Source organism: Haliotis rubra, unplaced genomic scaffold, assembly GCF_003918875.1.
Source record: "Haliotis rubra isolate DU_JTF1 unplaced genomic scaffold, ASM391887v1 Scf1969, whole genome shotgun sequence".
In the NCBI taxonomy this organism is placed as follows: Eukaryota; Metazoa; Mollusca; class Gastropoda; order Lepetellida; family Haliotidae; genus Haliotis; species Haliotis rubra.
In genome coordinates this window covers 26,402-52,349 of record NW_025765968.1, presented here as the reverse complement: position 1 = coordinate 52,349, position 25,948 = coordinate 26,402, and the positions used below count along the sequence as shown (strand labels likewise).

Here is a 25,948-nt window from a genome sequence, read left to right as displayed (position 1 = left end):
CATGAGTCTCATTAACCAATTTAGACAATGACCTACTTTTCAGCCGATCCGAATTTTCTCGTGTGAAAGTGAAAAGAGACACTACAAACAACTATGGTAACACTCAATTCCAATTCCTTGTATTTACAAACGAATGTTAATTTAAACTTAAATAAAATCGTATTTCTATATTTTATGGCGAGGTTTAGGCAGCATGACCTTAACTAAGACGTCACGGACATCACAATTCATCTGGCACACTGTTTACCCCTGTTATGTGTTTTTTTTGTGTGTATTCAGTGTATATTTGTAACGTACAATGTGATTGATATAATATCAAGTCCGTACCAGACCGTCAAACTTTTCTAGCGACCCAACCTCGTTTTGAGATTTCCACGATTTCCAGATTTCCGTTTGTCAGAGCACGATGTGCGACAGAGCACGCTGCACGACGTGTTGGCAAGGATTAGAAGGGGCGTATTGTTGCATTATACAAGTGCTTAGATGTACCAAATAATACTGATTAATATGTATACTCATGCCAATAATGGTTGTCACCCCCTTCAATTTTTTAATTCGAGAGGGGGGGGGGGAGGGGGGGTGACAACCATTATTGGCATGAGTATATATATCCAGTTGAATGAATTGGTCTCAAAATTCGGGACTGGTCATTGTACTAAGTTGCGCAATAGGACGGAAACCAGTCAGCAGGAAACGAGACTGTTATGTAATCAATGTTTTGACTTGAAAATATAATTTTTATTTAACGTCAGAATGGCAATTCAGGATTGACATACGTTTGTTTCAGACTTGCATTGACACGCTATGACCCTCTAGGATGAATGTGGAAAGGTCATACCAAAGAAAAGAATCCTAAAGGCGAGGGGTTATGAGGTAGCCGAGTGGTTACAGGTTTTACTCGTCACGCCGAAGATCCGGGTTTGATTCCCTACGTTAAAATGGTATTAGGATTACTACGATCAACAACTATTTGTGTAATTGGTTTTGAAAAAAAACAAAACCCACAGAACACTTGGAATTAGACTTGGAATTATAATTCTGATGTTGATCTGAGTAATTTGTTTTGGAATCATTGTTTTAATACACATAGATAAAGAAAGGCGAGCCGACCTGAGTTTTCTTATGAACATGCAAGGGTATGGGTTGAAGACAGTTTTCCTTTCGCCAGTCACATCAGCCCGAGACTACCATACCAGCCTGAGGGCAGGAGCCCCTGGTGGCTGATATGGTAGTCGAGAGCATATATGAATGGCGAAAGGGAAACTATCATACCATAACCTTATCATCATATACCACATCTGTAAATACTGAAGCAGTCAAAAAACGGTAAGAAGAATAAAACCCACTTTTCCACTACTTCTTGATGGACAGCAAGTCGAGGAGACGACGCAAGGGACGTAACTCTAAAATAAACTAGGCTCTGTCTATTGAAGTTTTCTAGCGTTTGCGTGCATCCATTTCGTACCAGTTTATTAGCCGGGCAATACGGCTGATATAGAATTTCGGTCCTTGGACTGATATGGCTGATATGCATTTTCGGCCCGGGTGATCAATAAGGACATATGCCGACAGCCAGTATTGCATGTGCAAATGGTCCATATTATTCATAGGTATATGATAATAATAAATATTGCACACAAGTTCGTCGATCTCACCCACTCAGACACCACGGATAGATCGCTGAGAGTATGGGTTCAAATCCCGGATGGGACTCAATCTAACAAACGTACCAGAATCTGTATTTTACTGAGAAAGTGTAATCCCAAATATAAGGTATGAAGTGCTGATGGTGTTTCGTTTCTGAACATGATGCATGAAGATTATAAATATTAAATATAAAATTTAAGATAATAACTAGTCAAGATTTTCCGACAAAACAGATTTGTTATAAAGGGGGACTCGTCGTTAATCCTACAGTCAAACACTGTTCTGGTGAAGATGACTGACTGACTGAGTTTAGTTTTACGCCGCTTTTAGCAATATTCCAGCAATATCACGGCTGGGGACACCAGAAATGGGCTTAACACATTGTGCCCATGTGAGGAATCGAACCCGGGTCTTCGGCGTGATGGTGAAGATGAAGGGCAACAGAACCAACCATTGATGGATAAAGAAAGCATACAAATGTCCACATAGAGGTGAGATGAAATGGGGTTTAACGTCGCACTTAAGAATATTTCGCTCACATGACGACGTGCATACGTGTGTATGTGTGGCTGCTTGTACTAGCCCAGACTAGCTCACTGAGATACCATGCCGGCCGGGGATCGAACCCGCGACTTTCCGCTCTCCGGGCGGACGCTCTAGCCACTACACCACGGAGGCGGTCATGTTCACGTCCAGATATGTAAATTCGATACATCAATGGGCCACACAACAGTGTGTGTATATTATTAGATCACTGGAAATAAGTGTTCAAAAATGACCTACCTGTTGTACTCGTCTAATTTCCACAAAAGAGGGGCGGTGGGATAACCTATTAGTTGAAGCGTTCGCTCGTCCCGCCGAAGACCCGGGTTCGATTCCCCACATGGGTACTATGTGTGAAGCCCATTTCTGGTCTGCGCCGCCGCGATATTGCTGGAATATTGCTAAAAGCGGTATAAACTCACTCACTCGCCCACTACACAAAAGCGTTGTGAATGCGATTCCATGATCATTACCAGAAATGCATACACATTATAAAAAGTCTGTCAACGAAGTAAAAACAACTAGAATATCACAGTTATGAATTTAAAACTGGTATGTAAATCTAAAACTGTTAGCTACAGAAGACTATACAATAAAAAACAGGCTACAGGTTGCCAACCGTTGAAGGTAGATCACCATACTAGGGACCATGGGGACTTACAGTACATTTGCTTCCTGCATGGAACCCAGCTGGATTTACACAATCCCTTCAGCTGTTAGCAATTTAGACAATCTAACCATGAATTAAAACAACACAAATTCTACCATAGAAGATAGTGGTATATTTAAATGTTCTTTAAATGTTTTGGGACTTACGTACCCCCACAGTAGGACTATAATTTTACGATACTTCAACCCCCTGTCTCACTTTCATTTCTATTGTAAACTTGGAACTTCAAGCCCTTGGGTGAATTAAAGGGCTGACCGGAGAGGGTTTAAATTGGGCATTTAAGGTAGCAGTATTCTAGCTGTAGACTCCCTGTACATCACGGTCTGTGATTCACATATATCAGATTCAATCAACGTGGGAAAGGATGACGTCCTATCAACCAAATCAACCAAGTCACCGAAGTGAACACTTCACAAATTGACCCCGTTTGGAAAATTGTACCAAGGCGAATGATTTAACCTCTAGGTTACTGTCACATATGGGAAGTGCAGTATGTCCCACGTATCTGGAGTAGTCATGTTCGCTGATTGCTACTCCCGAGACTCAGTCTGCTATGTGATAATATAAGTTCATACAATCCCGTACACTCGTCGGTAATGCATGTAAGGAGACATACATCAATTCAGTGAAATAATGTATTCTTATGTCCCTCTGCCCAACAGTTGGGACTCCATAACAGTGCGAAAAGAAACCCTGTCCTTTATACACCTCTCTACAAGCACAGAAAGCACTGAAAGTGCATTTTTCTCATCGCACGACCGACCCTTCTTATTTTTTCATTCCAACACCGCCGACTCGAACCTAAAACGTACCGCCTCGTCATATAAAATGTTTATCTATTAATCTGCCTCTGCCGTCCAAAGATCGCGAGAAATTGTAATAAGAATTACAATAAACGAGAATCAAGAACATTATTTAGATAATTTTGTCTTTATTCATTTTGTTCCCCGACTGACCCATATTCAGAATTTGGTGGCTACGTGAAACATATAAAATGATGCCCTAACTGTACTGGTCCGTTCATTCCGTCACTTCACATTAGCCATTTCAGCTGCTAATAGTTAAGGCGACAGGGCCATTTCTACATCCATATTAATTCTCTGCTCAAGCACAGTCGATCTTATACTTGTCCAATTGAGCAGACAGACAGACAGAGAGACGGACGGACAGACAGACAATTTATTAAAGTCTCACCTCAATTTATACATAAAATACATATGGTCCAAAAGGGTAAAATCGTGTATATATAAAACGTGATTACATGGGTTATGAGAGACTATAAGTAATAAATTACATGAAATTGTACATACAATCAAATAAATAAAATACACAACACAAATAAGATGAATACTGACATATTAGTTGTCATACAGCAAACCTCTCCTCTGTAAAACAAGTTTGCACGTTTTGGCAGCAAAATAAACAACGTCCTGGCATACCATAATAAAACACGCTTTCTCAACGTCACTTAAAATATCCAAATTGTTAATCCCTGACTTACGTTGATAAATTAAGGCTAAGTGATAATCGGGATATAATAGACAATGCAGTACAACATGATACGCGTCCTCAACACAATCGTTACAGGTAAACCACGTGCACTTTCTCTCTTCTTCTGGTGTGTTGGTTTAACGATCAGTTTCAATACGTAGAGGGGCAGTGCCGCAGCTAAAATTACCTAGTGCTCTCCGATGAGTTCTCGGTAGTGAGTGAGTGAGTGAGGTTTAGTTTTACGCCTCTTTTAGCAATAATCCAGCAGCATCACGGCGGGTGACACCAGAAATGAGCTTCACACATTGTGCCCATGTGGGAAATCGAACCCGGGTTTTCGACGTGACGAGCGAACGCCTTAACCACTAGTCTACCCCCACCATCCCGACTTCTCGGTAGATTCTCTGTGACGTACTTTTCGGCGTTAAATGTAGATTTAGAGCATCAGTAAAAACGTAACGTATTGCCCCCATCCCCTCTTCTGTTGTTTTCTCGTGCGAGGTCATTCTCCCATTCGTTCAGATATTTCTACATCGCTTTGGCCCGGACCCCTCTGATATAAAGTTCGCATAAAAGGTGTTATTCAGGGGTAAAAAGTGTTGACGGTCATGTTGTTTCAGCTTCTTGTGGACTCTTCTATTCCAGTTGTAGTGTCCCACTGTGTTACACAGGGTGGAGTCCGACCCATCTCAGGTGCGCAGAACCCGGACTCAGCTCGTGGACCTGGATCCGAGAAGCAGTGAGTGTCAGAGACGTTCGCACGACTGGGACTCCTTCGTCGTATCTACACTCAGCTCGGGCTACAATCTATTTAACTGACGATCTCCACTGCCGACGAGCGATCCAGTTCGGCGAAACTACCCCTCGGCGCAGATACCAGCTCTGTAAACCACTACCAATGGAGGGTCCTGCCGTTTGGCATTTATACGGCCCCGTGGTTATTTACCAACATCACGAAACCCACCACTCAGTTTCGGCATCGATACTTACATCGAGAATTGTTTACAAGCTCAAAGAGATCGACAGATCCGCCTACTGTGTAGGCGAAAAAGCCAAGGGATTTTACGACACTTCCATTTCCAATGAGTTTGAAGAAACGTCTTCCTTGTTTGAGTTATGGTCAAAGGGAGATAACTCTACCGGTCTTGGCTGGCAAAGTAGGATTCGTTTGTCTTGGATTATTGAAGAATAAAACTTAGAGACAAACGACAATTTTACTCCTATAGAGACTTTTGTAATCTAAACTCCATTGTCATAAACTACTTTGATTGTTTAGGCATCATACAATCTATTAAACAATATTGTAGGAAACAGGATATGGTAAAAATGAACAAAACTGATTGCATATCCTTTACTACCATTTCATATTGCTCATTTATTGAAAGCTCAGAAAAGTTTACAATATTTCTACAAAACATTGATACAAAAGCATCAGTGTAATTCATTAGTGTTTTAATGCACAGATTTTACCAAGTTTCAATGGTTCAGATTTTGCACACACATTTTCGCCTTCATAAAATGGGATATGTTGAAAGCGATTTATGCAGCTATTGTTCTACAGAAATGGAATCTACACTCCGTTTGGCTTGATTTAAAAAATTGCCTGCTATAAGAACCTCAGATAAATATAGATATATGAAAAGAAATTGTTTTCCTTGGCTATGCCGAAAGAAATAATAACCCACTTAACATCATCACATTAATAACATCACATTATATATTTACCAGAAGATCACAAAAGAAAGTACCAGAGTTCAAAGAAATCCGAAGGGAGCTAACTGACTATTACAGATTAACTAGATATGCAGCTTCCATAAATTCAAATATCGACATGTTTTATAAGTACGGGTCAAGTTGACATTTAGTTTTTTTGTCATTATGAATTGTAATGAGTATGCGCTACTGTAAAAATGCAACTAAATATATATGATGACTTACGGTGAATGTAACCACAAGTATTTTCAACTGATCTGTGAGGGTCCGGGTTAGAATATTGATCTTCAGTAACCCATGCTTGTCGTAAGAGGCGACAAACGGGATAAGGCTCGCTGACGTGGTTGACACATGTCATCGGTTCCCAATTGCGCAGATCGATGTTCATGCTGTTGATCACTGGATTGCCTGGTCCAGACTCGATAATTTATAGACCGCCGCCATATAGCTGGAATATTGCTGAGTGTGGCGTAAAACTTAACTCACTCACTCATTCAAGGTAACTGTGCTGATGGTATTACCAGATCTAACAGCAACCCTAAAAAAGCCCCATTTACAATACATCTATCTAAAGTACCATTATCTAATTAATATCAACATCACCTGTGATCCCAACAACTTTGTAAACATGAGATGTGAAAGACTTGACACTAAACTTTCACAGGTTGTTGTATGTCAAGTCGAGATCTAATGACTGAACAAAAAGTCACTTTTGGGGGTTTTGCAAAACAGAAATTGCATCAAAGCAACAAAAGCAGAACTAACAGTCCACAGGCTTTCCTACAGACAAACTGACGGTCCACACTGGCATGGGGACGGGTTTAATTATGTTTAGACTGATTAAAAACGGTCATGTTTTTTTGGTTTTGCAAAACAGTAATTGCACTAAAGCAACACAAGCAGAACTAGCAGTCCAAAGCAACACAAGCAGAACTAGCAGTCCACAGGCTTCCCAACAGACAGACTGACAGTCCACAATGGCATTAGTTATTAGTCATTAGTCATTTTTAGTCTGAACAGATTTTCTCTATTGTCACAAGTGTGTCCCCTTTCACAGACTAAGCCGAAAAGTATGACAACTGTCCCAGGGCTTCATGTGTTAGTGACTAGAAATGATCCATTCAAGGATATCAGAAACACACTGAGATGTCACAGCAAAGGAGAATTCAACGGATGGTTTACTTTGTGGTCTAAAAGATATGTACAATTGGGTGTCATCTGCATACAGATGGAATTGCAGATTATATTCTCGTATGACATCCCCAAGAGGTGAAGTGTACATTGTGAACAGGATCGGACCAAGGACTGAACCCTGTGGAACTCCAAAGAGCAGTTCTTCTTTCTTTGATCTTGTGCGTTCAATGTGAACGGATTGGTGCCGTCCAGAGATATAGGACTCAATCCAAGATATAGCCTTGTCAGTGATACCAAGTCTCTTTTTCCAGTGTATGAAGAAGCACTCTGTGGTCTATGGTATCAAAAGCGGAGGAAAGATCTAATAACACAAGAATGGCAGCTCCATCATTCTCTACTGATTGTAGAATGTCAATTTGAACCCGGACCAATGCAGTCTCGGTGCTATGGCCTCGTTTATAGGCTGACTGCATCACCTCATGACATCTGTTGAGGGTCATGTGATCGTGAAGTCTCTTCGCCACACATCGCTCGATTAGTTTTGAAATGAAGGGCAAGTTCGACACTGGCCGATAGTTCTTCATCACTTCAGGGTCGAGCTGAGATTTCTTAGCAAAGGAGTAAAAAGTGCTTCTTTTAACAATGGTGGTACAAAACACTCATCAAAAGATTGATTTATGACATGAGTGAGAATCGGAATCACAGATTCTTGGCATTCCTTGAGAATGTGAGTTGACATTGGATCGAGAGCACATGATTTGGAAGGACTCTTCATTATCAGTTGTTTGACTTCTTCTACTGATGTGGGGCAAAAGCATGTGAGGTATGAAGTACCATTGAATAGCACTTCTGTTGATGTAAAGTTCCTGCTGCTTGCATCAATGTTCAGCAGACATGAACAATACGTCCTAATCATCTCAGTGAAGAAATCTGAGAATTGATTCACTATTGTATCCAGTGACTTAGTGCTTGGCAGAGAAGAAATCTTGTCTTTTGCTTGAAGAGAAGTTGATTGGAAATGTGAAATATCTCTTTCTGACACCCTGCGTTTTCCAAAGCAGCATTGTAATGGCTGGACTTAGCCTGGTGAATAAGCTCATTCACTTGGTTTCTCTGGGCAGCATGCATCTGCTTGTGGACAGTGAGTCCAGTTTGTCGCTTCTGCTTCTCAAGCTTCCGACGCTTTTGCTCAGATATCAGGATATACTACCCTTACTCCTGGGACACCATGACGCTCAATCAAGGGTATCAAATATACTGCTGAGACACCATGACGCTCAATCAAGGGTATCAAATATACTGCTGGGATACCATGACGCTCAATCAAGGGTATCAAATATACTGCTGGGATACCATGACGCTCATTCAAGGGTATCAAATATACAGCTGGGATACCATGACGCACAACCAAGGGTATCAAATATACTGCTGGGATACCATGACGCGCCACCAAGGGTATCAAATGTACTGCTGGGACACCATGACGCTCAATCAAGGGCACCAAATATGCTCTCTAAAATTTCATTAAAATATCACATCCGTGAGTGAAAACTGGCTGCTGAGATAAAAAAAATGTGTTTTACCATAAGGCATAATTCCTTCCAAATATACTAAATTCAGGGAGTTAGAATCCGTTCTGAAAGGTTTAGATAAGGTATGTCCAATGCCATGAAAACGATTTATAATAGGACCAAAATCAACACATTTGATCAAAATGTGCTTGGTCGTTATTTGACCATTGTAGGGAATGCCAGGTGCATCACCACCTTTTAATGAAAACAATGAATGTGTATAATAACTGTCCCATGAAGGACCGATGCAACAGGACGTCATCATGTCAAGCAAACGCAGAATAAGTGTGACTTCCAATCAATGGTTTGAGTATGGAGTTTATGTACCAATGAAAGTTTGGGCTTCAAGTGGACTTGTTTAGAACAACTTTTGTGGAGGCATCGGTGTAACAGTTGCCTCTAAGGCCAGAATCACTTGGCAGCCAGCAGAACATAACACCTTAACGCTGCAGTCACAAAGAATGAGTGAGTATGGTTTTACGCTACTTTTAGCAATATTCCCGCAATGTCACGGCGGGGGACACCAGAAATGGGCTTCACACATATTAGCCTAGAAGTTACAGCGTTCGCTCGTCACTCCGAAGACCCGTATTCGATTCCCAACATGGGTACAATATATGAAGCTCATTTCTGGTGTCCCAGACGTATTGCTGGAATATTGAAAAAAAACCGGCATAAAACTAAACTCACTCTCGCATAAAATAGTCACTGTTTATGTGTTGCCTAACGCCACAGGAGTATTGCTATATAAAAGAGGCTTGTAAACAATCGATACATGTGTGAGAGGAGTAAGGTGTTGAAGGGAACAACACAATGGGTATAAATAATGTATGAGACCTTTTCCGTACATAAAACTTGTGAATGCACTGGCGCTATCAAAAAGTGTTTAGTATTGTCCAAGGACAATGAATGTGTTCTAACTGCACCCAGTTCAGCATGCACAGACACCAAGATATGTAATATTTGGTCTCCATGTTAGTCAACCCAGCTGTACCCTGGCAGAGGACCCAGTCACAGTGCTCTGTTATCATGGGTGAGTAAGCGTCAGTTGTGTCCCATATATAATCTTACATTTGTTGCAAATCCAACTATACCATGGCGGACGACACAAAAAGTTGGCTTCTCTTGGGAGGGAGCCATGAGCGAACGTTTTATCTACTCGGCCTTGTTTTCTGTCATGAGACCATTCCACAAACATGGACCATCATCTGTTGTTTTCCTGTATGTAATGATCAGTGCAGCATCTCGAGAGTATATTCCCCCTGGCACAACATGCTGCTTTGCATGACATTAATATAATATAAGGAATTAATATATAGTAAATAGTTATGTGTGTGTAAGCGTGTGTGTGTGTGTGTAAGCGCCTGTAAGCGTGTGTGTGTGTGTGTGTGTGTGTGTGTGTGTGTGTAAGCGTGTGTGTGTGTGTGTGTGTGTGTGTGTGTTTGTAGCACGTGAAACGAGAGAAGAAATACACCATATGTTAACATTGGTGTTGCAGATACAGTTGAGACATATATATATATATATATATATATAAAGAGAGAGAGAGGGAGGGAGAGGGAGAAGAAGAGGGAGAGAGGAGAGAGAGAGAGAGAGAGAGAGGAGGAGAGAGAGAGAGAGAGAGGAGAGAGAGAGAGAAGAGGAGGAGAGAGAGAGAGGAGAGAGAGAGGGAGGAAGAGAGAGAGAGGGAGGGAGAGGAGGGAGAGAGGGAGGGAGGGAGAGACATAGACAAAAAAGTCTTAATTATCCTCAGAAAGAAATGCCGTTTGGTGTAAAGGGAGCATTGGCTGAACAAATTATGGAATGGATCATTGAAATTCTGTGATGACACCAGGTGTTCACGAAAAGGACAATGGTGCGCTGCCCAGTGGGTTGCATCCCACATTCACAAATTATGGCTAAAAACGGAAGTAATTTGTGCCTGACGCAGCAGAGCAGTACCCCACGTTGAACGCTGTCCTTTGGTGTACTGTATATATCGTTTTTTCTGCCAAAGTGAGGAGTAACGCAATGCCGGTTTACACTTCAATGGAGGTTATATCAGTAGTTTTCAACAGGTCGTGGAATGTGCACAATGAATGGAATCAAAAGTCAAATTACGCAAATGGTAAGCAAGAGAAGAATGATGTGACGATGTAACCATAATGCTGCTCACGGTCAACACAATACCCCAGAGTCTACTAAAACTCCCAATCCCAAAACTATCTTCGAGAAATCAACGTTTGAGTATATGTGAAACTGTACCAATGTCATGGTTAAAGGCAACATACTACTGATTCTACGGGCACGGCTTATTCAATGTAAATTTGCTATAAAATGTACATTCTGTCCACAGAGTCACAGGTACCTTCCCCAGTCAAGGACCAAGGTTTACCCAATGTCCACGATGCCGAGAGTGATCTAACTGCTTTTAAGCACATCTTGTCTGATGACGATGATGACATAAACCATCAGGGACAGAACGGGAAGACTGCTACGATGTGCGCAGCACAGGAAGCAAACGGTGAAATGTTTGACTTGTTTGTTGGTAAAGGAGCTGACCTATCAATATTAGATGGTGGCGGTAATAACATCCTTCACTATGCCAGTGTTGGGGGAGATGCGAAGATCATGAAGTACATTATCTCGGAACACAAGGCCAGCATCAACAGCAGAGGAGAGTACCAGAGGACCCCAGTGATGCTGGCAGCATCATATGGAAGAGGTGATGCGTTCATGTTACTTGTTAACCAGGGAGTTGATCTGTCTTTAAAAGATGCTTTCAATAATAACATCCTTCACTCGGCATGTAACGGAGGAAATGTGGATATAGTGAAATATATCCTGTCACAGACCCAAGTCAACATCAACTCCATTGACAAGTTCTTGAGGACGCCAGTCATGTGGGCAGCACAGCAAGGACACAAGCTCGTGTTTGATTTGCTTGTTGAATGGGGTGGTGATCTGAAACTACATGACTGCGTTGGGAACAATATCCTCCTTTATGCATGTACTGGAGGACATCTGGAGATTGTGAAGTATGTCCTCTCGAACAATGTTGTAGATAAAGATGGGAGGAACAGTTATGGATTCACAGCTGCTGCTGTAGCGAAACACCATGGTCATGGGTCCGTGCAAGAACTCATTTTGTCCCAGAAGTAGTGTGATTGAGTGAGTGAGTTTAGTTTTACAGTATTCTAGCAATATGGTGGAGGTCTGTAAATAATCGAGTCTGGATCAGACAATCGAATGATCAACAGCATGAGCATCGATCTGAAGTGAATGGATCACACCAGTAATGTGACGCTGACTCACCTATGACAGATTTAAAGGTGTTAGGGCGCCGAAACCCATCTACCCTTTCGCTCTAATACAAGTTTGCTAAATATCTAGAAAAAATATATATTGCTTTGAAACCAGTAGAAAAGCTACCACATGTTTTAGTAGAAGGAAAAATTGAATTTTGGACTTGAAGGTGAAACATATTTCCAGAAAATAATGGTCCAGCCAAAGACAGGCCATTATTCGCAGCCAACAATATGTCTTGCATCTTGCAGCCAAAGATCAGGACAGATCAGTATTCAGTTGAATGACATGTTCCAATTATAATTACATGTAATATTACCTTATACCATCTCATATAAGCACCTCTTTATTTTTTATAAGTTTTATGTATCTGTATAACAGTCTGCATGAACGTACCTGTCAAGTCTTGATATGAACCTTGGCGCCCTATGTCGCATACAGATCAGTCTCATAGAAGGCGAATGCCATATTTGTATACATCGATTTCCAAGTTGTAGGTAAAATGTTAACCGCGAATCAGCCCATACATCAACTAGGTGAAAAACCAACAGAGAAATGTGCTGTAAATAACAACTGTATTCTGTAACTACGAAAATTCACAAATCAATACAGGTATCACTTTGGCAGCAGGAACTAGTGTGAAGGAACAACGTCAAAGGTAATGTATAACAAGAGCAGTGATCGTAGCAATAAAGACAAGGATGGTATAAGTAACCTCTCAGCAACAGTAATCCAACTTGCAAGAAAGTCGATTTCCCATGCTATAAAGATCGTCACACTTAGTGTTGGTGTTGGGGCTCACCCTATATATATTTAGCTATTAAACATAAATGAAAATTGCTAGTTTTGTCATCGCAACAGCTCAATTGCACGATCAAAACCATCGTTTTATATTGCCCATCAATGTTTTTTGGTCACAAACGTCATGCATACAACCATGCTGTAACAAAAGTGACATAACCAACAGATACTGAACATACAACGGAATACATCACAACATAATTCTAAATGGTAATATTATTTCCAGGAACCAAGAGGCAAAGATAACTTTCATCAATCTGGCACATATATACCTATCATATAGGGATGTATCTGCTGTCTAGAGAGGTGTAGCTTCACATGACAACCCAAGTATAACCTCTCTTTGAGATCTTGACAATCATCACAAAATGAACGACCCGAAAAGCATAGTCCACTAACGCTCTGTTGTCTCACAGTCCAATGACGTTTCTAACTATGGATATAATGTTGCATTGGGTCGGACCTGTATGGAGTCAGAGCTTGTGGGAAACTGCAGGATGACAATGACATAGGACACGATAGTCCCTACCATCTGGAAAAAGAAATGAACAGTGGCATGATAGATTTATTTTAGCATACATGGTAAAACATACACATTGTAAAACAAAAGATAACTTTTCCTCAGTGGTGTCATGCTAGGTACAGATGACTGTCTACTTTCGTCATCCTACCATAACTACGTTGATCTCATTCACAATGTCGTTTGATATGATGGCAGGTGTCGCGAGGTCCGCAACAAATAACATAAACGGCGACGGAATGTATTATGAGTGACTGAGTAAGTGAGTTTGGTTTCACGCCACTTTTAGCAATATTCCTCGGCGGGGGGACACAAAATATGGGCTTCACACTTTGTACCCATGTGGGGAATCGAACCCTGGTTTTCGGTGTAACGTGCGAACGACCTAACCACTAGACTACCCAAACTCTCCGGAATGCATTATACATGTCATGTGTCGTATTTTCATAATGTCAATCATTGTCTGATCATATCGCAACATACTGTAAACAACCGATATCCATTTCAAACCCAAACAGCAATTGCTGGTGGTCAGGAATTCCTCGACAGCGCTGGAAATATCTCATGGTATATACCACTGTTTGTCTGGCCCAAGTCCATTTGTTACTGACCTGCGTATTGTAGTTGAAACACACACCTGTAGAAAGCAGCAGAGAGATAGTGTATTGTAACAGGACAATACTTTGCCTGGGAGGTACCACAGTTTTTCTGAGGACTTTTGGGCTTACCGTAAGTGCGGTTCCCTTGCTGATGGTAAGGAATCCAAGAGCTGTGATTCCCACATCGGACGTGGAGACACAAAACAGGAACGTCTGGTACTGAATTCATGCATATAAATGCATAGAATGTTATATATCTATAAATGTTTATATCTATACATTACCATGTACTATTATTAATGAACACTGATCAGATAAACACATAACAGAAGTAGTGCAACAGCTATGATTATAACCCAAAATAACCATGTATATTAATCATAAACATATCATAATCATGTTTGTATATTTATTTTTACACAGATATACATGTTAATTTCCATCTTACCCATTTAAACTTATAAACGTTGCCGTGTATGGTCAGCCAGTATAACAGTTATATCCTATGATCAGCTAGTATAACAGTTACATCCTATGATCAGCTAGTATAACAGCTATATCCTATGATCAGCTAGTATAACAGTTATATCCTATGATCAGCTAGTATAACAGTTATATCCTATGATCAGCTAGTATAACAGTTATATCCTGTGTTGTTGAGAAGCACATTCAGTAACACTGCAGATCTATGACTGGCCAGTTATGTGTCAGGTCTGGACCAGATTGTGACAGTGACTGATGTTATGGGCAAACTCCCACAGATTCGGACCATCCCCATCCACATGATTTTGGGAAAACTTATATGCATAGTCAATTAATATGAATAGTCAATTAATATGAATAGTCAGTTAATATGAATAGTCAGTTAATATGGATAGTTAATATGAATAGTCAATTAATATGAAGAGTCTAATCTTGACCAGTGATAGATGCCACAAGAAGCTCATCTTACTGCCACGATATCATGACACTCAAACAAGGGCAGAGCAATTTATGTAGGTCTTACTACAAGCATATGCTGCTCCGAGAAATAATATGGAGCTCTATCTTGGTTCTGGACGTTGAACAGGTTGACTTGTTATTGTAAAACGTCCTGGAAATATTGAATATCATCCGGCATAGACATCTTATAGTTCGTATGGTTCTGCCAAATACCATATGGCATATGTATACTAATAGGCAAAGGTTATTGTAACACACAAGCAAACACAGCACAAGAGAATCAGTGTTAAAATGTTTATTGCCACGAATGAAATGCTATTCCACTGAAAGACGGATGAGTCGATGTATGGTGACAGTCCATACGAACAGCGTACTTGGCCTATGCAAATGGGCCACAACGCAAGAGGAGATTCATAAGCAAGTTCACGCGGTCAGCAGCAAGTGTGCCCACCTTGTGCATTGATGCAAACCTGGTAAATCGGCCTCAATAAGGTCATCGAAGACCATTCCATGTGCGAGGAAAGATTTGGTGGAGTGCCTGTAGTGTTGGACGATTCGGATGAAGAAAACGTCGCCCCGTTTCATGCCACACGTGTTTAATGGGAACAAAATCAGGGGACCAGGGTAACACACTAAGATCATTCTGACTAAAATAATGCTTACACCCGAACAAGGTGTGGCCTCGTGTTATCTTGTAGAAACGTCACTTAATGGTGTTACAAAAACGGTGAAGTGCCACTTGCTGAGTTCCGTCTCGTTACCTCACAGCATTCAAGTTCCCCTCCAACACAGTCATTGAAGTCCAAGCTGCAGATGTTCACACTCCAGATCACAACGATCCCACCTTCCAAAATGTCCCTCTACAGGACACTTGCCCTGATACGTTCACCCGTGTGCCTGGAGAAACGTGATATGCTGTCGAATCGGTGACGAAGAAAGCGGGACTCGTCGGTCCAGAAAAAGGTCTTCTTAAATCACATTCTCCTCAATGCAAATGTTTTTGTCTCTTCCACTGGAGACGTCAACGTCGATGTTCTGGTGTTAGAATTGTCCCTCGGGCACGGATGCGGTAGTCGCATCAAGTTATGTCTCAGATAGGTATGTAAGGGTTGCTGGCTGGAACCTGTGTCAGAGGGGCGTCGTTCGAATCTATCGTTTATGACATGGTGTCGTTAGGGTTGCTGGCTGGAACTTGTGTCAGAGGGGCGTCGTTCGAATCCTAGGTTATGACATGGTGTCGTTAGGGTTGCTGGCTGGAACCTGTGTCAGAGGGGCGTCGTTCGAATCCTAGGTTATGACATGGTGTCGTTAGGGTTGCTGGCTGGAACTTGTGTCAGAGGGGCGTCGTTCGAATCCTAGGTTATGACATGGTGTCGTTACTGGTAGGCGGCCAGTATGGTCTGTAACTTGACAGTTACTAAAACAAGTCTTACTGGAAAATCGCCACATATACCAATCGTAATTTTATGGACGTTAAATCAAAAGCAACGTCCCACTGCGAGATACCAACAGAAAACATACCTATAGCTCTCCATCTGGCACATTAACCACCGCTCCACACGTCGAACTTCCAGAACGTTCATCAATCGTGAACGAGTGTGTTTTTCTGACTTTTGCAGTTTCTGAGACAATATTGAGTGGAACTGATACGTGTCTGGTTTTCAATCCTCTTTAAAGTGAACATGTACCATGCTTCTAGCAAGTTTCATGCAATTTAAACAACTCCTTAATGGCGTTTCTTCAACAATATTAACATACGTAATATCTGTTTCAAATCCAAAGACTGATTGACAAGATTAGCAATCCTTTTGGCCTGTGAGTATACTTGAAAGTAAAACAGTTACTTACAGCTCTGGAGGTCCTGCCATCACTCCAGTTTATTCCAGTCTGATAAAGAGCGTCTTCCGTACCTTTTGACTGAAAGATATATGCATGGACTTAGAAAGGGATTACTCCTTTCACGTCGGGAATATATGGACGTTGACATAGTGCATTATTCATCATCATTACTTTATATCTACGTTGCAATTACAATTCTAATTCTGAATAGTATCTATTGTTCAGTTATGTGATCATTTTATTAATAATCATCTCACAATTGATTAATAAAGCAGTACGACATCAGTCCGCAGATGAATGGCTCCATCTAATAAAACGTAATAGTTTCATCTGAAACATCCAACAGAACATCAACTACCAAGAGTTGCTTAATTCACTCCATCGAAAGTGATGATTTTCCACTCACCTTCCAATCCATCCATCTCGTGAATGAAAATGAATTAGATGTGACATATACTTTGAAGATGGATATAACTGTTGAGTGTTTGACATTCTGTTCAGAATGACCAGGTGTATGGGAAAATACGAAGAGTCTTCTGTTATGGAGTGGATACGAACTTGTGTAAACTGAACTGGGTGGCTGGGGAACGTTTCCTAGTGGTTTTGTATCATATTGAGTGGAAAGGAGTTCTTAGAATCACAGAAGGCGATGGACAGGACACACAGCACGGAAATAAGAGACTTCGTTTTGTTAAGTCGTGATGTAAGGTAGAGAGGGCGTGTATATGCTCAAACTGAATTTAATAGCGAGGGAATCTTTGCTTGTTGTCTTATTCGGCTCACTTACTCTCTGCTTTCTTAGACAGACGTTTTATGTTAGAGATGTATTTGACCGTGCTGCCAGGTAAACAACTTTGCCATGGTTAAGTCAAGATATAAGTTTACAATTCCACTAAAACGCTGCATATGTACTGAGCGTCACTATCAATTATACATATAGCAGCATACACGCGGTTGTGTTAGATAAAGGCAGAGACACGGTTATGCTGAGTCATTTAGAATGGAAACTCGCAAAATCAACTAAAAGTCAAAGCTATAGAGTGGTGATGTACCTTCAATTGTTGGCGATCCTCAGCCTTATTTTATATTGTATTGTCCTGATTTGAAATCCTATTATTATAGAGATATACGCTACTTTTATTTCTTATTACTGTGATATACTAGTTGGTTTTACTGTCCTTCGTCGACAGGTTTTAAAAATTTGCGCAATGATCATGAATTTATAACTATCTTAAAGCACAATATGGCTGAAATAACATATGCCATAACTTTAACTTTAACTCACTCACTCAAAGTTATAGATCCAACACGTTGACCTCTTTCCAATTACTAGCTTTCATTCCATTTTAAATGCAAATGGCTGAGTTATGGCCATAACTCATCTATCTTGATATAGCTGTGACGCTGAAATATCTGGCGAAATTGTATTGAGAACGAAGATGGTGAGATTAAATTTCATTGGTCCTTAGTGTTTTTTTATGACAAGGTGTCTAAAGCAAACAACAGATTTGACTTTTAAGAAGGTGATCAAGAGTCAAACCCCATTAATAATGAATTACTTCATTAATATCATAATATGTGCAATGGTTAGATGTGTCTTGTTACCACGTGTGAGATGATTATGATTATGAGATAAAAACTATATACTTACTGCAGTGTTGATATAGGTCCCTGCTGGAGTAAGAATGGCAATGTAAATAAATGCCATTACAAGAATCTCTATTACAGAGGGAAACTCCTCTTTTGTCAATGGTACTCTGAGCAGTACATAGATGAACACAAATATATTGGGTAGGAAAATACTGTAAACGAGGAAAGTTGGCCAGGTGAGAAGCAAATCCAGCATTTTGGTCAAGGACAGTGGGTATTCATATTGAAGTCTCAGCTCCTTAATTATGCTAGAAGTGGCATGGCGTCCAGGCTGTTCCAAGTCAGTCACTTTGTTTTTCAGAAGGTTGAACTTCTGTACGATGTGATAGGCAGCAAGAAAGTAGAACGTTAGTAAGTAAACTACTCTGGTTATCATGAACATGTTCATGAAGACGTACATCAGAGTGAGGATGTTCCAGATAAACATGTCCGGGGTAACTGGGGCCATTCGACACATTGTGAGAATGTCCATGCCAGACTTCACCCTGGACAGTGACGTGTAGATATAAGCCGAATGTCCCGCAGCCAACACCACCGCAATACTCAACAGGAACTTGTACAACTTGACCAATCTCCGTCCAACAGTTCCTTTGACTTCATGTAACTTCTGAATGAGCAAATCCCAGTTATTTCTAGCAGATGTAATACAAACGACATTCATTCCTAAAGTGAACAAATAGGTTACGCAGTAGGTAAATTTAACCATCTCCGTCCCCGTTGCTAATTTGTTCCAGGATATCACGAAAAGTAGCCTTACAAAGTTGAAGAGCTGTAGGGCTATGTTAAAACCGGAATGAGACATCAACAGGACTACAAACAACTTCTGTCTTTTTTTTTTTGCCATCGCCTTCCACTGATACTTCCATGTATATATCCCAGTAAAATCAGAGAATGTTCGAAACATGGCAAACACATCTCTATGGTGTCCTATAATTGCCATCGCGTGGCGCGTAAAAAAAGAACTACGTCGTGGGCGACGTCGCCCACGACGTCGCATAAAAAAGACGACGTCGCGCTTTGTAAAATATATTTTGGCTACAAAAATAACGGGCGACGTCGTGGGCGACGTCGTGAACGACGTCGTGGACGACGTCGTGGGCGACGTCGTGAGCGACGTCGTGGGCGACGTCGGACTATATCGAGTGGTTATCGGCCTCTGAACGTGGCTGACCAAGGTTACGTCTAAAAGAAGAATCGTTAAACGAAACAGGATTTAAAACGCAAAAAATGCTTCAGTCACTCCCGATAAACATTTCTGTCCACCCGAAAATGTTTTTACACCTATATCCAATCAAATACCACCCTAGAAGGCCACTGTTCATTGTATGTAAGGCATACCCATCTTCAAATGAAACGATCTCTTCCCCACACTCTAAACATAATCACCGCCACTATTGTTCGGTCCGGCATACCTCGGGCCGTCAAAAGCAGCTTAAACCTCACACATGTATCTTGAATCGCGTTTTAATTCACAGATTAGTATTACATCTACCTATATATCACTTTTCCAGCCCCTTCCTCTCTGCAGCTCATTTCTGGTGTCCCCCGCCGTGATATTGCTGGAATATTGCTAAAAGCGGCGTTAAACCAAACTCACTCACTCACTCACCTTCCTCTCTGCATTTTCACCCGTGAAGGTCCGGATTAGAAAGTGCCTTCAGTAACCCATGCTTGTCGTAACGGGAGCGGGTGGTCAGACTCGCTGACTTGGTTGACGTATGTCATCGGTTCCGAAATGCGCAGATCGATGTTCATGCTGTTGATCACTGGATTGTCTGGTTCATACTCGATTATTTACAGACCGCCGCCATATAGCTGGAATATTGCTGAGTGCGGCGTAAAACTAAACTCACTCACTCACTCACTCTCTATTTTCAACATAGCCTCAATCAAAAGTGTTAAGTTTCTGTTGGCCGCACTTGGCCGGGAGCTGTCAAAAGCAACTTAAACCTCGCACATGTATCTTGAAGTCTCACAGATGAATCCTAGATTCTGTTTACATCCACGAATATAGTTATATCTATCTAAATACCACTTTATAGACCCAGTTTTCTTTGTAACATCACAATGTGGCATTTAGGTAGATATAATAATGATCTATGGATTTAAACACATTTCAAGATACATGTGTGAGGTTTAAGTTGCTTTTGACAGCCCGGGCCAAGTCGGGCCGAACAGACTGAACACTTATGATTGAGGCTATTTTGAGGGTGGGCAGACAAGGGCTTCACTTTAACGGAGCAGTTACCTTTACATGTGGCATTTTGTAACATTTCAATGTGATATGTAGGTAGATATAATACTAATCTATGGATTTAAGCACAATTAAAGATACACCTTTGAGGTGTTAGGTGCTTTTGACGACTCGAGCCAACCCAGACCGAACGCTTGTGACACAGTGTGTTTGTTGAGAATATATAGAAATGAAGGCTTCACTTCGAGCAACGTGTTTGCTTAAAATACTACGCTTTGCGACTCTATAAAGAAGTATTTAGGTACTAGTAGATATAATACCATTTTGCCGTTCATGTGTACTAGCAAATTTAAGCATATGCATACGCGCTGGCTATCGGATTTGGGATGGTGTTGTTTACGGTTTAGAATAAGAATGTGTGTGTGTGTAAATGTATACTTTCTTTGATCCTTTATAACATATTACAAAAGGTTGTGATTTAGTATATTTCTTTTAACATATATAATCATGTCATAATTTCCCATATAATATGGGGAGCAAATTATTTCGAAGCCATTGAAAATGTCCATGCATCTTATTTTAAAAGATTTCTTACAGAAGGTATATTTGCTTCCAATAAAGCCATACTTGGCGAAACAGGATGCTATAACATGCATATTGAGAGTCAAATGAGAGTTATTAGATACTGGATTAAACTTATAAGAATGCCTGATTATCGCTACCCCATCAAAGCTGTCAAATATTGTTATCACTGGATAAATGTGGAAAGTATTCATGGGCTTCAGATGTGAGAAATATGTTATTTTCAAGCGATTTTTCTAATGTTTGATTTAAGCAAAATGTTGGTGATATAAAAATGTTTTGTCAACATTTAAACAACGAATAAAAGATATATATTCAGAGTTGATACGCATCAGTCAATTCATCCAGTTTTCTTAGTCATTATTCACAATGTAAATCGATGTTCGACCTGCAAAATATGTCAGTGTTCTTAATGATAAGTCCCTTTAAGATTTTTTTTTTTTGCAAATTTAAAATCTCTCTTCATGCCTTAAAAATACAACGTTTTAGAAAAGATAACAATACATTGGAAGATTCATCATGTTCTTATTGTTCTTCTGGTAAAACTGAAGACGAACGACACTTATTATTAGTCTGTAAGACTTTCTCTGCCTGCCGAAAGAAGTATTTAAAATGCACTAATGATGCCCCACAAACGATATTCAATGTACTTAATTCTAATAATGCTGATATTATTAAATCTGTTGCCATTTTTATGAAACATTTGATGTCCATCCGTAAATCACATGTAAAATCATAATTTAATGTCACGTGACCAATAGTTGTAATTGAGTAACTTCAATTGTACTGTGGGCCACTGGGCCTTAACTACTGAATAAAGCCTGTGTGACTGTCTGTCTGTCTATCTGTCATTGTCCAGGTACTCCATCAATGTCGGGTGGTTATTTGCAAGCCTGAACTTCAAGGTATCTAGTCGTTCCTCCAAATCTCTGTACTTCTATTTGGGGACAGTCTTTGGCCGGCATTGTACTGAAGCATCTTTGCCTCGTTCAGTCCTTGTTCATCTTCCAGGAACTTGGCCATCTCGAATAGGGTGGGATGTTGTTTTACCACAACCTTCATGAGACGGCCATGCCAATTGCAACCCCGGAGGTTGTTGTTTGTGCGGGGGCCGTCAGTATTTTTGGTACAGTCGAAAAGATTCACTTTGACTTCGCTGTGTACAGGTCCGTGGTTGTGGTCTCCAGGTACTTGGGAAATTATGTCGTTCACTGTTAAAGGTCACATAAACCCTAGGGGGTAAAAATATATAAATCACTACCTGGCATCGTTATAAATGAAACCTCGTCATTAAAACTACTCATTTCGACCTTTAATTGACTTAAATCGACCTTTTTGACAACAGTGCACAATACTCACCCGCGAACGAAATTTCAACCAATCAGAGCGGCGCGACTCTGTGACGTCATATGAGGAATAGCTTTGAGGGCCGATGCAGAATTCATCTACATTTTAGGGGGTAAATTATCTTGTTTACAGGCTTGTATAAACCTGAAATCGTAACAATTGTTGTGGAAAATGAAAGCTATATGTTCTCACAATCTACTGGCATTTAATTTTGTCTCCTGCTTTGCCTAGTTTCCGAGTTACAACTTGTTTTCATAGACGCTTCTGTCACAATTGATTGGTGTCGTTAGGCCCTATTTGTATAATGACTGATCCAATTTGATCCCTTTTCTGTGTTTTTTTACCTCGATATTTAATCATGTCATGTAAAAATCTTTTTGTATTCTCAAAACAGTGTCGGCCCATAAGTTTTCACATGCAATACAGCAATTAATACTCCCTTGTTGTAACCCGTGTTAGGGGCCTACACATGTTATTTGTCATCATTCACTTGATGGTCAGTTAATGAAATTATAACAGGTGTAATTAGTGGTAACACACTTAGATTACCCGACAAAGGTTCCCATTTGGCATTTCTTGTGTCTGGAGTAAATATTCAACATTATAAACATCGATCAAAGGATTAACCGATAACACGCTGATTGATTAATTACTTTTATCTTACACAGCGGAATTGTCATAAGGTAGTGTTTATGTATGTAGATTTACTAATCTATACTGAATACACTCTGCCGTGTCGGTGTCTGCGTAAAAACAACGTCCTTCTTTCAAAGGATTAACCGGCAATACATTGATTGATTGCCCATTACTGGCTAACTAAATTACTGTTTTAATGAAAGGGGGACATTATGCAATTAGTTGCCAGGTGTGCTATCTTGGGTGACCAATGAGACTATACACCAATACCTGAAAAGATTTATCACTTTTTTCGTATATTAAACTGTTAAAAGACACATCATTTGGAACAGTTTTGTGGATATTGATGGATACATTCCTCAAACAAGGTAATGGCCTGATATTGTTCCTATAACTTTAATCTGTTTTAATTTTAATATTTACATTTTGTTTTTTATTCATTTGTCGTAGCATTCAACAGAATCATTGTTTTCGCTGTGAAGTGTAATGAGACAGACAACATACACTAGGGTGTGTGTGCGAATTATGATTCACATTGGCAAACTATAAAATGTCTAGATATTACAGTTCTGTTATAAATTCACTATAAGTATCAGCAGATCGTCAGCTTTTTATTTAGTTTCAATATGCATAAAAGTATGATAATAAACTAATTAGGATTATAAGACCAAATATAAAGACGCACATTGACTAGTATCTACATACTGGTGAGTGGACATTAACCATGTGAATGTAGCAAGAAATTTATCGCGCAGTATTGTGACTTCGACCCCCCACCTCGCTTCCGTGGAAGTAATCGTTATGTTATAAGTTGTGTCATGCAAAATCCTTTTGGTTATGATTCCAATACATATTTAACTACGAGTAGAAAGTAGTTTTGATTTTCTAACTTGATGAAAACAAACTATAATCTCATTAATTCTAACAGACTTTACGATTTTCAAAATGGCGGCGACTCTGTCGGGAACATCCGCCAGTCTGTGGATAAATGCTATTTAGGTTTGTTTTCACCGAGTTACAAAATCAAAACTACTTTCTACTGGTAGTAAAATATGTATTTTATTGATGGCCAATAGGATTTTGCATGACATAGCGTATAACATAACAATTTCTCTCCCGGCAGCGAGGTGGGTGTCAATATAATACTACTTACAATATTATTGTTACTTCGACCACAACCTTACTTCCGAGGAAGAAACCGTTATGTTACAAGTTGTGTTATGGAGAATCTTTATGGTCATCAATCATATACATATTTTACTATAACTAGTAAGTAGTTTTGATTCTTTAACTTCCGTGAAGCGATCTGAACACAAGTAAGATATCATTTCAGGCTTCCACAACGCTCGCTTCGCACTCACAAACATAACCCATTTAGCACGAACTGCGGGGTCCTGTGGAAATCTGTGCATGGTGACACCATCACCCGACCCCTAGGAGCAATTGACGACAAAGCAACGATTCGGCATGTCGTCGTTGATGTCGAGAAATCATCAAAATGATGAGCGTGCTACACACTTTCTATACAACTAACTGAAAATCGTTCCTCATATGACGTCACTGCAGTGCTCTGGCGACAGAGTTACGTAACCTGTCTGTGGTTTCGTTGGCGGGCGAGAGGGAAGCAGGCGACTTTTTGGCCACTTTTAATCGCTCGGTATTAATTAACCACAAGTTTTCAAAGAATAAATTTGGTGTTCCGCATAAGACTAACCACAAATCTTTCATATGTAATGGTTAAAAGAGTAACAAAAAACAAAGTTTAGTGGTTCTTTAAGACTGATATGCAGTCGTTCTGAATGCATCTCCACGAGATCCATTTTCCCTTTTTCTTCTGTTCACAATAAACATATAACCATTTACATATATGTATGTTCCACCACGAGAAGTATAAAGAAACCTATTGTGTGTTGCGACCAGAACTGGGATAACTAATATGGAGAATTATACGTCTTACTGTCAACTATGTATTTAATCGACAAACAATTATCAAGATCAAAATCAGCTGCACAACTCGTGTCCTTTATTTTAACTACTGATCGCAAAAAATGCCAATGGCAGCGCTCCATAGTCGATGTCCGCCATAATAGCTAAATATAGCAGCGCAGAAAATGTAGAAACGTGAAACTGAAACGAAATAGAATTCATTTTCATACGCTTTACTGTAATTACTCTACTAGCTTAAAAAAGTAAGTGAGCGACCAATTAATGTTCCTGGTTGTGGATGCTGAATTTAGGTGTCAGGTGTTTTTTCATTCATTTTTATTCATAATGATTCATTCATTCCCAGAAATGGTTACTGCTCAACTTGAAATATGACTTTCTTGCAATATCTAATGATATTTTAAAATATAGCTAATTATTCCTTTTAACAATATATGTGTATGCCCACAAATAGAACCAGAAAATATATGATGAAATGGTATTGGATTTTGATTTTATAGTTTGATAATTATGCTAATATGTGTAAAAATATAGTAAGTTGTATCTAAATATCGGCAAGCCTGGCCATTTTTGCACAGTTTTATGTAATAATACAGTAAATAGTTTCTTTTAAAAGAGATCGGGGAATAAAAGAAAATTAAATTATGTCATAATTATTTTTTTAATGATGTTACATCCATTCGTGATGGGTATGTATGTATAACAATTCAAGTTTGTTTTGGGAATTTAAGTTATTTGTGTTATGCCATTTGTGAGAGTATATAAGAGATTGGTATGTTGCTTGGTCATACTTTTCAGAGAATATTTCTTATGCAATACTCGAAAAATATACAGGTTCAT

The 25,948-nt window shown here is 39.9% G+C and overlaps 1 long non-coding RNA gene across 1 annotated transcript; it reads left to right on the top strand.

The window, feature by feature from the left end:
* LOC124274961 lies at window positions 1-25,318 on the top strand. Its single transcript, XR_006898096.1, has 6 exons — window positions 1-119; window positions 4,583-4,587; window positions 5,737-5,745; window positions 13,481-13,484; window positions 23,723-23,730; window positions 25,306-25,318. It is a non-coding gene; the product is annotated as an uncharacterized LOC124274961 (long non-coding RNA).
* The last annotated feature ends 630 nt before the right edge of the window (window positions 25,319-25,948 follow it).